Source organism: Protopterus annectens, chromosome 3.part0 (genome assembly GCF_019279795.1).
Source record: "Protopterus annectens isolate FY-2018-M chromosome 3.part0, PAN1.0, whole genome shotgun sequence".
Classification (NCBI taxonomy): domain Eukaryota; kingdom Metazoa; phylum Chordata; order Ceratodontiformes; family Protopteridae; genus Protopterus; species Protopterus annectens.
Window position 1 is genome coordinate 1,884,090,097 of NC_056731.1, and position 17,267 is coordinate 1,884,107,363.

Genomic DNA, 17,267 nt, shown 5'->3' on the forward strand with positions numbered 1-17,267 from the left:
AAACAAATCAAAGGGAAAAGAACACCAGCAAAAAAAAAATAAATAAATAACTAAACACCACAAAAAAAAAAAAAAGAAGAAGAAATAGACACAGTTTGGAGAAATATCTATGAAGACCCCGTGGAACATAACAAAGATGCTGAATGGACAGAAGTAAAAGAAAGAATACGAAGTTCAAATGTACAGGATATGAAATGGAATGAAATAACAGCCAGAGAAATTGAAATAAAATTAAGAAAACTCTGGTTAAAAGTATTGACATCTTTACACAAAGATTTAGCCCTGAGTAAGAACTGCTTATATGGTCATCCCAAACACACACCAACCTGGTTAACAACAGGAAAAATTATACTCTTCCTTAAGAGTGAACCTACAAGCTGGCGTAAAAATGATTAACCAATACTTTTCCTTCTGATGATGTATAAACTATATACTGAAATTGACACAGAGTTTATAGTCATTTAGAAAAAAAAAATAACAGAAAAAAGTCATATGGAATAAAGGTTCATTTGATGTTAAAGTCATAATGGAAAATTGTAAAAATGGGAAGAATCTAAGTATGGCATGGATAGATTACAAAAATGCATTTGACAGCATCTCACATACATGCATAAAGGAGGGCTTACAGATGTATACGATACAGCCTACATTGATCAAGTACATTACAGTGACCATGAAACAGTGGCAAATCAATTTGCATCTATGCCGTGATAATGGTTAAATTATTATCCCAGAGATAAAAATTCAAAGGGGAGTATTCCAGGGTGACTCCTTGTCACCGCTGCTCTTCAGTCTTGCCCTTAACCCGTTAAGCTATCTACTTAACAGATTATATCGTGGATACTATTTGGCTCCTAGACAACAAAAAAGTATAAAGACTTCTCATCCTCTTTTTGCGGATAGTTTAAAATGTGTAGCTCATTAGATGAGGAGCTGAAAGCACAACTGCAAGTGGTCAAAACTTTCTCAGATGATATAAGAATGTCCTTTGGTCTTGACAAATGTGCAAAGGAAACATTTAAAGCAGGAAAGTTTTCACACCAAGAAAGTATCAGTCTGTAACATGAATGTGATATAAATGAACTTGAGCGGGAGGGAATGTATAAATATTTGGGAACTGATGAAAGATTGATGATAAAACATGAACAGATGTGAACAAAACTCAGTAAGGAATATTTTAGAAGACAAGACTAACATTACTACTGAAAACAGCCATGACCGCTAGGAACAAAGTCAAAGCTATAAACCAATTTATTTTTCCTTTTCTAACTTACAGTTTTGGGATGACTGACTGGTCCCAAAAGGTACTGGATCAGTTGGACAGGAAATGCTTCATGTTTATCAAATGCTATATAAAATTCTGTGTACACCAATATATTACTCATTCTAAAGGAGTTACAGGCCTTCTTGAAATTGATTACATGTACAGATCTGTAATCATAGAATTGCATACGTATCTGCTGACCTCACCAGATCCAAACATAGTGAAAGTTTTAAAATATTTGAAAAACAAATCTAAGACGAAAAGAAGACAAAAGTAGCACTGATCATTGAAATTGTTACACCCACTGATTACAGTCTCCTATGCATAGATAGACACAAAGATATACAATACCAGGATTTCCAGGCAGACATGAGGGCAATGTGGAAAAAGGACAGTCATATTTAGATATGCTACCGATACACATAACTCCTTATGAATTGCAGAAGGAGTAATTTCTAAGCACATTGCAGGTGCTGTGAAGAGCACTTCTGGCTGACATCAAAGATTGAAACAATACTAATTTCATGAACTTTAATCATACTTTGATTTAGGAAAGGGGTCCATTCCCATCATGGTATTAGAAACCCAAAAGACTTAGTGAAATTAAAAAGAGATTTAACCAGGTATAGTTATTCTAGCCACTTGGCCCACATTTAACAACATTTCTGTAACTTGCAGTACAAAGAAAATTATTACCCCAGACATCCTCCATGCTGCTGCATTCTTTACACCATAGACACTGTTTGCCTATGTTCAAAGATGATCTGACATTCTTATGTTTAATAAAGGTATACTCTGCAGTTCACCACTTTGTAGATTTGTATTCCATGGATACAAAAAGCCTATACAAAAGGTTTTGAGGTCTCAAACTTTACTTAAATTCTGCATCCTACTTCTGCACATCCATAAGCTCTGTAAAAATGAGCACTGGGACTTGTTTTCACTGGAAGCTATATATATTGTTCAAAAAATGGGTTTCATGTAGTGTGGGTCTAAGTAACTACCTCCCAGCATATAAATGGTCTGTTTTCATTAGGAAGATGAATGGAAACTGTTTAGAGTCTCCTAGATCTGCTAGTTAAAATTATTTTATGTATATGAGCCTCTTATAAGCAGCCTCTGTAAATCCGTAGGCTCCGTAAATCCTTTTTCTAAACAAGACAAGGTTAGTCTTTCCTAATGTATTTCAGGACATAAGAGTCCCAAAAAAGGGGACACAACCTGTCATATTACAAGTGATACAAGCATAGATTAATAAAGCTTTCATAATTTGTTTCAAGGAGTATGAGCCTCACAAAGGCAGACAAAGACTATTGTATTACATGCAATGCAAAAGAGGCTAAGAGCTCTGATGAAGTCCCATTATAGTTTTAGGGCTGAAAGCATTTAGGTTGTGTTTTAAAGTTCTATGGACCTCTAAAGTGTGACCAATGAAGCCTGGATCTTGGTATGTCTCAAGGTGTACAATGTGCCATGGAAACATTGAGAGTGGGGTTGGTGCCATTCTCCAAGCCTGGTTTGTGGTCATTTTGTTTATTTTTAGTCTTCAGTTCAATCTTCATACAACAAGCACCCCATGTATAGTATGCAGATGATTTCACCCTTATCTGCTTCTCAGAAAATCTAGAACATTTATAAAACATTGCAGGACATGCCTTTAACTCTATTAAAAACAGAGTTTGTAACTACCGACTCCTTCTTAATCAAATTCTTCCTCAAATCACTTACCCATGAGAATCCTAACTTTAAAATCACAGCCCCTAAACAATATGCCAATTGAAGCAGCGCCCCATACAAAACTGCTGGGGGTTACAATAGATAACCTCAAGTATGACCTCCACATAGAGATCAATTTAAAAAAAAAAAATCTCAAAAATCTAGGAATGCTATATGGAGCCAAGAATTCCTTACTACATCCACCAGTCACTCTTGCCACTACATACCTACCCCCTCTGTGTTATATAGTCCTCCCAGTCAGGTGACACTAAAATCTACAGTAGAACAGTGTTACAATGAGGTAGTTAGATATGCAGCTTATACAAGACATACAACACATCATTGTTATGCACTAAAAACTCTAAACTGGGTACAATTATCCCACTAACTAAATTATACCCAACTTCTATTAACACACAAAATTATATTTAATTCCACTTCCTGCCAGCTATAAGTACAATTCCCCACCACTACCTCCAAAATCATCACCTTCAATCTTCTGACAAAAACCTGTTTGATCTTTAAGCCTTACAAAACCTGCACTGAGTCTGCACTCACACTGTGTAGCAAAACTGCAGAATATGATCCCTACACTAATCAAGGTAATACATAACATTCATTTATTTAAACTTCAATTAAAAGAACTCCCCTTAGACTCCTGGCTTTGCACTTGCTGCTCTCCTGGATAAAATTTCAGCTCCTTCTCCTCTAATACCTTTGTACATTCTATCCCTCATTCTCCTTGTTCTTATTTTTGTCACTCTTAATCTTGCTTTTACTCATTATTTCTCCTTCCTTCCACATCTACTCCACTTATTACCTCTAACAAATAATTGTTCTCACTCTCCCCATCTTCCTCTCCTCTTTCTTAGCCATTGTTTAAATTTTCCAGTGTGACATTTGCTTTATGACTGAGTAAAAAGATCTCACGCTTATAACAGATCAGCATGTTTCAGTGCTACATTATATTGTATTTATCTTCTTTTAATGATGGTATATGTCTATTATTATACATGTCGTATGTGTATTAATATTAGTATTAATCTATATATTTACAGTATATTGGAATATGATGCAAATTTTCACCTGTGCATATGTATTTTCGATTATTTTATTTGTGGAGTGTTTCTCCCTGGGCCTCCCATAAAAATGGATAAAATTATGCATTTAGACTTTCCTGGTAAATAAATATCAATAAATAAATAAATTATACTTTTGAAAAGGAATTGAATAACTATGTAGGTATCCACACGTTCCAAACTGGACTTTATGGTCTCATGCTTCTTGGTGGCCAATAGGCCTTGAGCTTTTTAATAAACTCTACTCCAGTTTAAAACAAGATTTATCATCTGCATGGAATATGGTAGATAAAAGACAAGCTAACCATTAACAGGAAATAAATAAATAAATACATAACTCTAGTCCTCATGGTGTATTGCTTCCTTACACAAAATAAAATGAAACCAAACAAAAAAAAATACCTTGACATTCTTTTCTATAATACACTAACCATCCACCATCATGCAGATGATTTGATTGCTAAGGTCACATATCAACTTAAGGTAGTCTACTCCATATCAGCCTTACTAACAACTAAAGCCAGGTATGTTACAGCTATAAATCTACATATCCTCATCTTTAGCATGCATTCCCCATAATCTTATCAATGTGTGGATAAAAATAATACCAGCCTTTAAACCAATGGAAGTAAAGTCCTGTGTTTCATACTGTGAAGAAGATAAAAACACTGTTATCTGTGCTAGCATGTCTGGCAGGAGACTTGTGTATATTTTCAGATTAACTGGTATTGTATGCCAGCATGTCTAATTGTGAAAATGTAAATAAGTTTTTAAAATTTTGAGTATTTCCTTGTTTACACAAAATGTTTAAGGAATCTGCCAGTGTTTTGATACATTTCTAATTGCACATTTGTGAGGGAGAAGTACACACTGTTTGTGGAGAATCATCAGTAGGTGATGTCATTAGAATTTTCCTGGTTGCTACGTGATTATTTGAACAGATGATTGACAAAAAAAATAAAACTTTTCCAAACAGCTGATTGTTATTTTTAAAATAAGACAGTTGAGACTGTTAAGCTGGACTATAAAAGAGACTGCTGAAGTCAGTTGAGGAGCAGTTAGTTAAGAGTTGCAGTCAGTTACAGATACAGTTACAGTGCTGTACAGTGGATACCCAAGAAAAACGACTCACCAAAAACTTTAGATAGTCAGGGATAGCAGGCAAGGCTGTCAAAAATGACTGGGCTTCCTGTGGAAGGGGAGCTTGGGAAGGTCATAAAGATAGAGTTGAGACAGTCTCAACTTATGAATCCTATGTTACAAAGCTTGAGGGAGATGGCTAAGGAGGCACCTGAGGCTCAAAGAAGAGGGGAGTCTGTATACTTGAACAAAGGTTTGTTGTATAGAGAGTGGATTCCTGGAGGTGGACTAGAAGGTTAAGTAATACGGCAGTTGGTAGTGCCTAGAGCTTACCATGTGCAACTCTTAGCCATAGCACATGACATTCTTTTCTCAGTTCATATAGGCATAATATGTACTAAGAGACATATTATGCAAAATTTCTATTGGCCTGGGATGTGGTATAATATTGTAGGACTTGTAAACAGTGCCAAAAGTTGGTAAAGAAGGGGACAAGGCTAATGCTCCATAAGAACCACTTCAGAGAGTGGCCTTGGATATTGTGGGACCCCTGAGTACTCCACGTTCTACAGGAAAGAAGTACATCTTGGTGGTAGTAGACTATGCTACCAGATATCCTGAGACAGTAGCTCTGTCATCTATTGTAGTACAGAAGGTGGCAAATATATTGCTAGAAATCTTCAGCAGAGTAGGTTTTCCAAGGGATACAATGACTGACCAAGGTTCCAACTTCATGTCAGACCTGCTGACTTGTCTGTGGAGGGGTTGTGGGGTGAAACATCTAAAGGCCATCCCCTACCATCCCCAGACTAATGGTCTTGTAGAGAGGTTAAACTTCACATTCAAGACTATGCTACAGGCATTTTCAGACCAACTTGTTTGGGCGGCCCTGGATAGATTAAGTAGGGCTGGATTAACCATTAATCCCAGTAAGTGTCAAGTGGATATGGCAGAGGTCACTTATTTAGAAAGAAGAATGGGAAGTGTTAAAATTAGGCCAGAACTGTCAAGGTGGAAGCTATTCAAGCATGGCCAGTTCCTGTTACTAAGTAACAAGTGAGAGCTCTAGGGACAGTGGGGTATTGTAAGAAATGTGTGCCCAATTACAGTACCACTCTAACTAGGAAGAATAAACTGGATAAGGTAGTGTAGACCACAGATTGTGAACAGGCATTCCAAAAACTTAAAGAGATTTTGGGAGGACCCTCTGTGTTAGCCAGCCCAGATTACAATAAAGAATTTATTGTATATGTAGATGCTTATGGGGTGGAGGCTGTACTTAGCTAAGTTTCCACAGAACGAGAAGAGCAGCCAGTAGTATATCTGATCCACAGATTCTAACCTAGAGAAGAGTGCTATGCAGCCATGGAGAGTGTTTGGCCATAGTGTGGGCATTGCAAAAGCTGCAGCCCTATCTTTATGGGAGAAAATTCACTGTACTCACAGATCATAATCATTTTACATGGCTTAATAGGGTCGATAAGGGAAATGCCAAGTTACTGAGGTGGAGTCTAGGATTGCACGCATAGGATATGACCATAGAAGGTAGCAGTGGGGTTAATAATGCCAATATGGATGGATTAGTCAGGAGAGGAGTGGGTCAATATTCACAAGTAGATCCATTTATCTCAAGCATCAGTTTTCAAGGGTCACTTGAAAATTGTGCTTGAGTCATAAGGGGGGATGTAAAGAAAAATGAAACCACTGTCATCTGTGTTAGCATGTCTGGCAGGAGATTTGTGTATATTCTCAGATTAACTTGTATTGTATGCCAGCATATCTAATAGTGAAAATGTAAATAAGTTTTTAAAATGTTGAGTATTTCCTTGTTTATACAAAATGTTTAAAGAATCTGTCAGTGTTTTGATACATTTCAATTGCACGTGTTTGTGAGGGAAATTCTAAAGTACACACTGTCTGTGGAGAATCAGCTGATCAATAAGTGATGTCATTAGAATGCTCCTGGTTGCTACGTGATTATTTGAACAGATGATTGACAGGAAAAAAACTGTTTCAAACAGCTGATTGTTATTTTAAAATAAGACAGTTGAGACTATTAACCTGAACTATACACGAGACTGCTGAAGTCAGTTGAAGGCAATTAGTTAAGGCTTGCAGTCAGTTACAGATACAGTTACAGTGCTGTACAGTGGATACCCAAGAAAAACGACTCACCAAATACTTTAGATAGTCGGGGATAGCAGGCAAGGATGTCAGCAGAAGATTTTAGCTAGCTGACAAAGATCCATTTGGTTATGGAGTGTGAAGCCAGAGGATTGGTGCATGCCAACCTGACCAAGGAAGCAATGATTTCAGCTGAAGTCAGCTGAAGTCATTTGAAGGGCAGTTAGTTAACGGTAGCAGTCAGTTATAGATACAGCTGAGTGCTGTGCAGTTGCCATGCAAAAAAGGACTCACCAGAACTGCAAGCCTGCTGTTATGTTTTAGATTAGATCAGGGACAGTATTCTCTAGTTAGATTGTGAAAGTTTAGTAATTTAGATAGAGTTTTTCTAAAATGATGGACTTCTATTTTACAGTTTAATTTTATATTTCTGGTGATTGAATTCTGGTGTTTATTGAAAATTATTGATTTATATTTTTTAATCATTTTACTTATTATTAAATGTTTTTCATTACTTTACATTGTGTCTCGATAATCAGTGTATTCTGTAGAGATTAGAGAGTGCTTATACCTGTTTGATACTCCCCAGGTCATCTCAAATGCCTGTCTGCTTCTGGTCTTAGCCATCCTTTATTTGGATATTTAATTTTTAATAATTGATCACCCTTTGAATGGCGTGTAGACCTGTCTGACTCTGGTGGCAGTGTTTACCATTTGTATTGGGGGGGCACAGCTGGAAATCTGTCATGCTTCCCATAAGTGTTTGTGTGTGTGAGATTTGAATTTATTTTGAGTGTGAGTGAGTCAGAAGTCTTAAACTAGAACACATTGCTCTGAATTGTATAATAAGGAATTACATTTGAGGTGGACAGAGGTATATAGTCCAGTCCCAGGAAATATAGTGTGTTCCTCGTGTGCTCTTAAGGGAAATTGTGGAATTTTACTCTTGTGTGCTCTTGTGCCCTGATGTTTTCCATGACACTCCCACACTGGAGTCAGTGGTAAGGATTTAGGCTCCTTAATTACTGACCCGAGTTTTAAGTGGGGGAATGTCACATATTGGTGGCAGTCCGGTAGGATATTAACCAGATGTCACACATACATCTAGCCAACAACAAGGAACACCATTACACCACTGTGCAAAAAAGTTAAGAGGCTTCCTGTTTCAGCCTGGTCAGCTTAGCTACGCAACACATTCACCTTTAAGTCACTTAAACTCTGTTATTGCCTGTTTTTTAATAAATTGTCGTTAATGAATCCTGATTTTTCACTCATAAGTAGAACCTCCTAAAAGCTAAAGAGGCCCTATTTCACACTTGCTTCATGAGAAAATCAGTTTACAAACTCACTCTCCCACCCCCACCCCTTTTCTGGAATACCCTATCTGTTTCCATTGCAAGCATCAATGATCTAAAAACCTTCAAAAAATTAAATTCAGACCCACAGGATGAGTGCATATGTGAATGATTCCAAGACATCAGTTAAAGCCTGTAAAAGGTAAAGCTTACCAATGCCAAGTACTGCTTGGCATTCTTGGACTTCGACTAATTTTGCATATACTGCACCACTTATTAAGTTTCCAACCTATTCTACTCTGTTTCCATCTTCTTCTTTCTTGTCACACTGAGCCTTGCTCTGTTCTTCTGTTGCAAAGCTTTTTCACAGACAGTAGAATTTTTATTGCTTCTGCCATTACAAGCATTATCAGCTCCTCACTGACCTTATTCAAATACAACCTAGATAACTGGATGGGAGATTGCAAATTCATCCCTGGGTGGCACCCATATCCCTCATGGACAGGGGTAGCCAGTGTTGATCACACATCTGCTCTGTTTATAAATTAGTTCTGCAAACCACCTGAAAAGAACAAATGGGGATACTTGGGATTAAGATAGGTAGGCTTGTAAAGGCTCTAGGGCCACTAGCCTAGTAACCTCCTATGAACCTATGTACCTGTGAATCACTCTACATATTGTAATGCTATGTAAATGTGCGCTTCTGTCCATCATTTGTGTTGCTTGCATGTATTGATTTATCAAGTCTATATTAGAAGTTCGAACGCACAGGTGTCCGAATGCCGTAACATCGAACTGGGAGGTTCAAAATGTCAAAATAACGAAGCCGTGGAACACCGAATTTTTTCCCAGGGAAAAAATTTGGTAGGCCATTTCTGCAGCTTTGCTATTTCCTCCACTGTGGTGTGATCTCAGAGTTGGTATATTTAAGTAGGGGGGCTGTGGGAGGCACAGCCCCCCACGTTGGGGGTGTGGCGGGCACAGCCCCCCATGTTAGGGGTGTGGGGGAGCTTATTAGGAACATTTTATAGTCTACGTCTGTTTTTTGGTTTTGTACTGGAACAGCAATTGTTTTCCCTGGGGAAAAAAAATCGCTGTTCTGTGTGTTCAAAGTTATTGCATTTTGAACTTTGGGGTTCAACATTTACATAGTCAAACTTATTGCAGTTCGACTATGTGATATAAACCCATTTTATCTTATCACTCCAAGGTTTGCTTGTCTTCTGCAAAATCCTTTTCACCTGCCCAGGGGAATTTCTTTTGGGTCTGTCATTACTACCATACGTATTGTAATGCTCTGTAAATTTGTGCTTCTGTCCTTAATTTGAATGGCTTTTTACACATTGTTATCAACTGCACTTTATCATTTATTTCTGCTTATCTTATAATAAATGACTAAATCTATGAACCAGCGTACATGTAAGTGCAAGCCCTGATTCAACACTTCGAAAATTAAAAAGCAACTCTGCTGCAATAACAGCAAATTATGAAATTTACTATTATATTCTTCACACATTCTTACAGTGAGGGGAGAAATCTCCTTGCAGCACTCTAACATGAAGGGTTAGGCTTCCCACACCCTGCTATCTACATATACTAACTCTGAGATTGCTGTACCCTGGTATAGCTGGAAGTGATCTGAAAACCTGATTCTAGTCAACTGCACCAAATGTGAACCATGAGCCTAATGGATAGCTTATTCTGTGTCTGTACATGGGGGGGTATGCTAAGATTATGTTGAACACATTTTATACTCCCCAGTTAGACAGTCAGATGGAGCCCTTTGTATGGTTATACACCAGCATGAAGCTTGTGTGTTTTCTCATCCTCTCTATTTTCTCTTTTACAAGTTCTGTTTTTTTTTTTGTCTTCCTTCACTTTCTCAATATTTTTCTTGCAAATATGATACAAATAACATCCTCCAGGCTCAAAATATACTTGAATTCCAAAAGCAGATCAGACTACCAATAGTGTGTGGATTTTCATTTCTGCAGTCTGCGTGTTTTTCTACGAGCACTTTTCTTTTTCCTCCACACAAATCCCTGGTCCAGTTACTGACTTTCTTTCAAATCAGGCTTAATATTCATTTGAGTTAGCTAACTTGTAGTAAAACTGCAGTGAAATTCAGCACACTTTTGTTAGTTCAGAATGAAAGAGTAGTTTCAGCCAAGCTGTTTAGGGCTATGGAGACCCTTCACTCACTCTAAAGGCAGGGATAGGCATTAGTCCAGAATGGAAATGTCTGCTTCAGGGTGGCTGAAACAGGAAATGTCCCTTGACCTCCAGCTAGTAAATGCATAATAATTCCAGAAGAACATGGAAATCTGGGATAATTGACCAATTGTATGCTCATGTGCATGTCTAAATACAATATGAGAATATGTGTGAACAGGAGTTCAAAGCTAGAAGACGGGGGGGGGGGGGTAGTCCACCACAGAATTCTATGAGATGTATTTATTGAGAATGGGATGATTGTGGGGATGGAGCTGTCTAACAAATTGAGCTATTTTAACATGGGCTTGGAAGGCTGGAATGCAAAGGTAGGTGTTGTATATGTGTATATTATGTGGGAGTTACCTAAATTGTAGAAGTTATCACACTGTTAGGCGAAGCCTTTGTAGATGGGCACATAGTAAGGACAGAAACAGTGACCCCATGTTCTGAATTTTTTACAAGAATAGGTGCATATTCCTCATTGTAAACGTAAGATTACTGAGTGTTAAAATTGGGTCTATATTAGATAATCGAACTTTCAAAAGTTCGACTGTTATATGGTCAACACCATATGATCAAACTTTTAAAAGTTCGAAACTCTAAAAAAACTACCTGAATGTTTTAAGCAGGGGGGGCAAGCCCCCTGCACTCCCCACATGGGAGGCTGCGCCCCCCACACCCCCCCACCTTTTAAATATACCAACTCTGAGATTGCACTACAGTGCAGAAAAAGGAAATCTTCCCATTCCGCTCTGTATGGAGATCTCTGTTAAAATGTTCAAACTTTCAAAAATTCGATCATATGGTGTCGACCATATGACAGTTGAACATTTGAAAGTTCAATCATCCAATACAGACCCGTTAAAATCCTGTTTGTTGCCCCAGGGTGGCACTATTCCCTGTTTGCTACCCCAGGGTGGCACCATGTGACTGATATCTGAAGGTAGATTACACTGGTGTAGCTTTCCTCACTGGTCACATCCTTGCCGTGACCCACTTTAGTCACTCTTTTTAGAAACTGGCATGAATCTGTCCTCGGTGGAACAGATCCATTGCTTTGGTATGGAAAGGTGCAGCTAGATACCTTAGGACATCTCAGCTCTGTCATCAGTACCGTCATATACAGAACAGGAGGGTTATGCATGATCATCAATCTGTAAATGCCCAGCTGTATATTGTGTATCATCACAGCTCTTTCTCAAGTATCACATTCATTACTCAGTAAACATCTGACTGTGCCTGCAGCAGGGATAAACAACTGCTAGAAAATCTAATGTTCGTTTCTGCATTTAGTCTTCCTAAGTTAAATAGGTAATGAGCACATGTGGGTGGTGTGTGTGTGTGTGTGTGTGTGTGTGTGTGTGTGTGTGTGTGTGTGTGTGTGTGTGTGTGTGTGTGTGTGTGTGTGTGTGTGTGTGTGTTTGTTTTAGCACAGATTTTTCATGCAGCATAGAAACTTCAATTTTTACCATGAAAAGTGGAATTCAGAACAGAATGTGATTCTTGAGTAAGAAAATAGCAGTGTCTGTGTGACTCACCACAATTAGTTCAATTTCTTGCAAGGAAGGGTCAGAACTTCATGGAAAAATAGATGCAGTCTCCTCTCCCTTGCAAGAAGAATGTAAATCAGACATATTCTTACTAATCAATTCCACATTTAAATAAAAACAGTCTTTTCAGAAAGAAACCATGAACACCACCTTCAGATTCTGTTAATCTTGATAGAGCTTGAACAAAAACATTAAGAATAAATGCTGTTCACTCAGTTATAGGGTAGTGATATGCCATCTATTACAACAAGATGTAATTAAGCATTTGTCGAACATTCTGGGGGATTGGTGGCTGAAAATCATTTATTTCTCCTGTGTACCTATTATTATTAGGGTGAATTAGAATCTTTAAAAATATGTAAGCTGTGTGTACCTATTATTATTAGGGTGAATTAGAATCTTTAAAAATTTGTAAGCTGTGAAATGCGTGTATACACACACACACAAATGCTATTCACTCAGTTATAGGGTAGTGATATGCCATCTATTACAACAAGATGTAATTAAGCATTTGTCGAACATTCTGGGGGATTGGTGGCTGAAAATCATTTATTTCTCTTGTGTACCTATTATTATTAGGGTGAATTAGAATCTTTAAAAATTTGTAAGCTGTGTGTACCTATTATTATTAGGGTGAATTAGAATCTTTAAAAATTTGTAAGCTGTGAAATGCGTGTATACACACACACACACACACACACACACACACACACACACACACACACAAACAAAAAATACAGACATACATGCACAAAAAACAGATACACACATACACATATACTCACTCACGCAGACGCACTCACACATGCACACACAGACATACACACACGCATGCGCACGCGCATACACACACATGCACGCACACACATATGCACACGCATACAGAGATACAGACACAAACACATGCGCACATGACTTAACAGGCAAGTGGAAAAAAGTGTAGCAGGCTTAGTTTTAAACAGTTTATGTAATTTGTCTACAATTAATGAATTTCAGCCCAAAAAATATCAGCTAAGAATCGTGGCTGATAGCATTATCAGAGTCAAGGGCTAATTGTGGGCAGTAAGTAAAAGAGGAAAAAAGAGAGTAATTAACAAAAAAAACAGAAAACATATTAACTATAAGAAATAATTGCCAGAAAGGAAGACAACCAATTAGTACAGAGCTGCTGCTATAAAACAATACTGGGGAAATTATTCATATATGTTTATTTATTTATTTATACAATTTAACTGGGGTAGAGTACTGATCCCATTAACTTTCATGTACAAATAATTTGCCAAAACAATAAGGTTGCCAAGTTAATTCTCTATATAAATCTCTGCAAAAACATAATAGGTTCATAGGTTCATAGGTTGGTACTAGGCTATCGGCCCTAGGGCTTATACAAGCCTAGCCATAACAATTCCCTGGCTATTTCTTCCCACACTGTTTACTTCCCTGGACCCCTGTCTAGCAGGGTGACTGACATGATCTCCAGGGTAAATTTCCTTTCTCCCATCCAATTGTCAAGCTTCCTTTTGAAGAGGGCCAAAGAGGCGCTCTGCTTGACATGTATGGGCAGTCTATTCCAGAGTCTGGGGAGTCTCTGGGTCAGGAACCTATCCCTCCAGCATGTTTTGTTTATTGTGATGACAAGGTTTAGATCCCTGGAGCATGTGACTCTGAGGGATTGGGATTTCTTTAAGTGTAGCATGTCCAACAGCTCTGGGTTTGACATGGCCTTGTATGTTAAGCAGAGAGCACCTCTGAGTAGATAATATGCGACAGAGTATAGCTGGAGTTTTTTAAGGCGGTCAGCATAGGGCATCTGCTTTAGGCCTGTGATTCTTTTAGTGAGGTATTTCTGCAGCCTTTTCAGTTGTTGCAGATGTCTTGAGAGGTACATACCAAATGGGGCATTGTATTCTATAATGGGTCTAATGAGGGATGAGTACAGTGGGACAATTACCTCCTTTTTTCTAGATGAAAAGCCCTTAGTGATGAGGTGTGCCACATAGAAGGATTTCCTGACTGTTGTGGCGATATGGTTATCGAAGGTGAGACTACTGTCCACCTGTGTCCCTAAGTCTCTCATCACACTTTCGGTGTTTAATGTACTGCCACCTATGTGGTAATTCAGGGGTACATGTTTTTTCCCAAAGGGGATAACTATACATTTCTTGGCATTGAGCTTAAGCCCATGGCTCTGGCACCAAGCATCTGTTTCTGTAAGGCCCTTTTGTAGAGTATCCGCATCATTTGGGGATTCAATAATGGTTCCCAGTTTGCAGTCATCTGTGAACTTTGTTAGCCAGAGTCCTTTAGTGTTGGTCTGTACTTCAGGGAAGTAGATGCCAAACAAGAGTGGTCCCAGGACTGAACCCTGAGGTACTCCAGTTGCCACTTGTCTGGAGCTGGATTTGGAGTCAGCTACTTTTACAGTGTGGGTTCTGTCAGTAAGCCACTTGGCAACCCATCGAGTGACATAGGGATTAATGCCCAGCTTAGTAAGTTTATCTATGATTCCAGAGTGGGGATGGTGTCAAAGGCCTTGGCGAGGTCCAGATAGGCTGTGTGGACCACCTTAAGCTCGTCCATGGCTCTATAGACTGAGTCGAAGAAGTCAATCAGGTTCAGGAGACAAGATCGGCCCTTCACGAACCCAAACTGGGTGGAGTCCAGTGTTTGAAGGCTGCCAATGTCTTTGTTTATAAGTTCCATGATAATACGTTCCATGGCCTTGCAGATCAGGCTCATCAGACTGATGGGGCGGTAGTTCCCGGGATCCAAGGTGGATCCCCCCTTGTGGAGTGGGATAACTGTAGCTGTGCGCCACTCAGTGGGCACGAAGCCTGAGGTGAGGGTATGATTAAACATGACACTTAGGTGAGGTGCCAGTTCATTTTGTATTTCATGTAGTGCACAGCCCAGGATGTTATCTGGTCCCATGGATGCTGTAATCTTAGCTTTGGAGAATGTGTTTTTACCAGTGTGGTACTAATATACTGCACCTGCACATATTCTACTGTTGCATCCTTCCCCTCTATATATATATATATATATATATATATATATATATATATATATATATATATATATATATATATATATCTATATATATATATATATATATATATATATATATACAGAGAGAGAGAGTGGTAGCTATATCTAGACATAGACATACAGATATAGGTAGATGATAGATATTTATATGTCCATCTATCTATCTATTTATCTATATATCTATCTATCTAAATTTGTATATATATATATTGTTGTTGTTGTGTCTTTCGGCTTTTCCCAGTTAGGGGTCACCACAGTGGAACTCCGGTCCGCTAATGATTGGTAGTTGATTTTTACGTGCTGAGTTACCAGCCCCGATGCACAACCTTCAACAAAGGTACGCCCATTCACGCATGTCTCCATGCAGAAGACGCTCTAGCTGAGAATCAAACGGGAAAACGTCTTACTGTGGGGCGACAATGCTGCCATATATATATATATATTTATATAGATTTAATTAACTTGGCTGAATAACATTTATGTCAATATGCATAATGTCCACACAAACTGACAACAAAAAAGTGTGACCACATAAGTGTGACATGTCACTGAAATATTGAGACTCCCTATTCTAAAGCATTTTTTTGCAGGGAGAGCAGGTATGCACGTGCTTTATATGTATGTGTAGCTATTTATATATATATATATATCATCATCATCTTCGTTAAGGTTTGCCACAGTGGATCACCTGTTTCCATTTCTTCCTGTCCTCTGCATCTTGCTCTGTCACACCAACCACCTGCATGTCCTCTCTTACCACATTCATAAACCTTATCTTAGGCCTTCCTCTTTTCCTGTTACCTGGTAGCTTCATCCTTAGCATCTTTTTCCCAATATACTCAGCATCCCTCCTCAGCACATGTCTAAACCAATGTAATCTTGCTTCTCTGGCTTTGTCTCCAAACCTTCCAACCTGGGCTGACCCTCTAATATACTTATTCCTAATCCTGTCCAACCTCGTCACACCCAGTGCAAATCTTAACATCTTTAACTCTGCCACATCCAGCTCAAACTCCTGCTTTTTTGTCAATGCCAGTGTCTCCAGCCCATATAACATAGCTGGTCTCACTACCCTCTTGTAGACCTTCACTTTCACTCTTACAGGTACTCATCTGTCACAAATCACTCCTGACACTCTTCTCCACCCACTCCATTCTGCCTGTACTCTCTTCTTCACCTCTCTTCCACACTCACTGTTACTCTGAACTATTGACCCCAAGTATTTAAACTCATCCACCTTCGCCACCTCTACTCCTTGCATCCTCACCATTCCTCTATCCTCCCTCTCATTTACACACGTATATTCTGTCTTAGTCCTGCTGACCTTCATTCCTCTTCTCTCTAGAGCATATCTCCATCTCTCCAGGGTCTCCTCCACCTGTTCCCTACTCTCACTACAGATCACAATGTCATCTGCAAACATCATAGTCCACAGGGACTCCTGTCTGATCTCATCTGTCAACCTGTCCATCACCATTGCAAATAAGAAAGGGCTCAGAGCTGATCCTTGATGTAACCCCACCTCCACCTTAAACGCATCTGTCACTCCCACTGCAGACCTCTCTGCTGTCACACTACCCTCGTACATATCCTGTACCACTCTACATACTTCTCTGACACTCCTGACTTCCTCATAGAATACCACAACTCCTCTTTAGGCACCCTCTCATATGCTTTCTCTAAGTCTACAAAAACACAATGCAACTCCTTCTGACATTCTCTGTATTTCTCCATCACACTCTCAGAGCAAACATTGCATCTGTAGTGCTCTTTCTTGGTATGAAACCATACTGCTGATCAGTAATCCTCACGTCCCTTCTTAACCTAGCTTCCACTACTCTTTCCCATAACTTCATGCTGTGACTGATCAATTTAATCCCTCTGTAGTTACTACAGC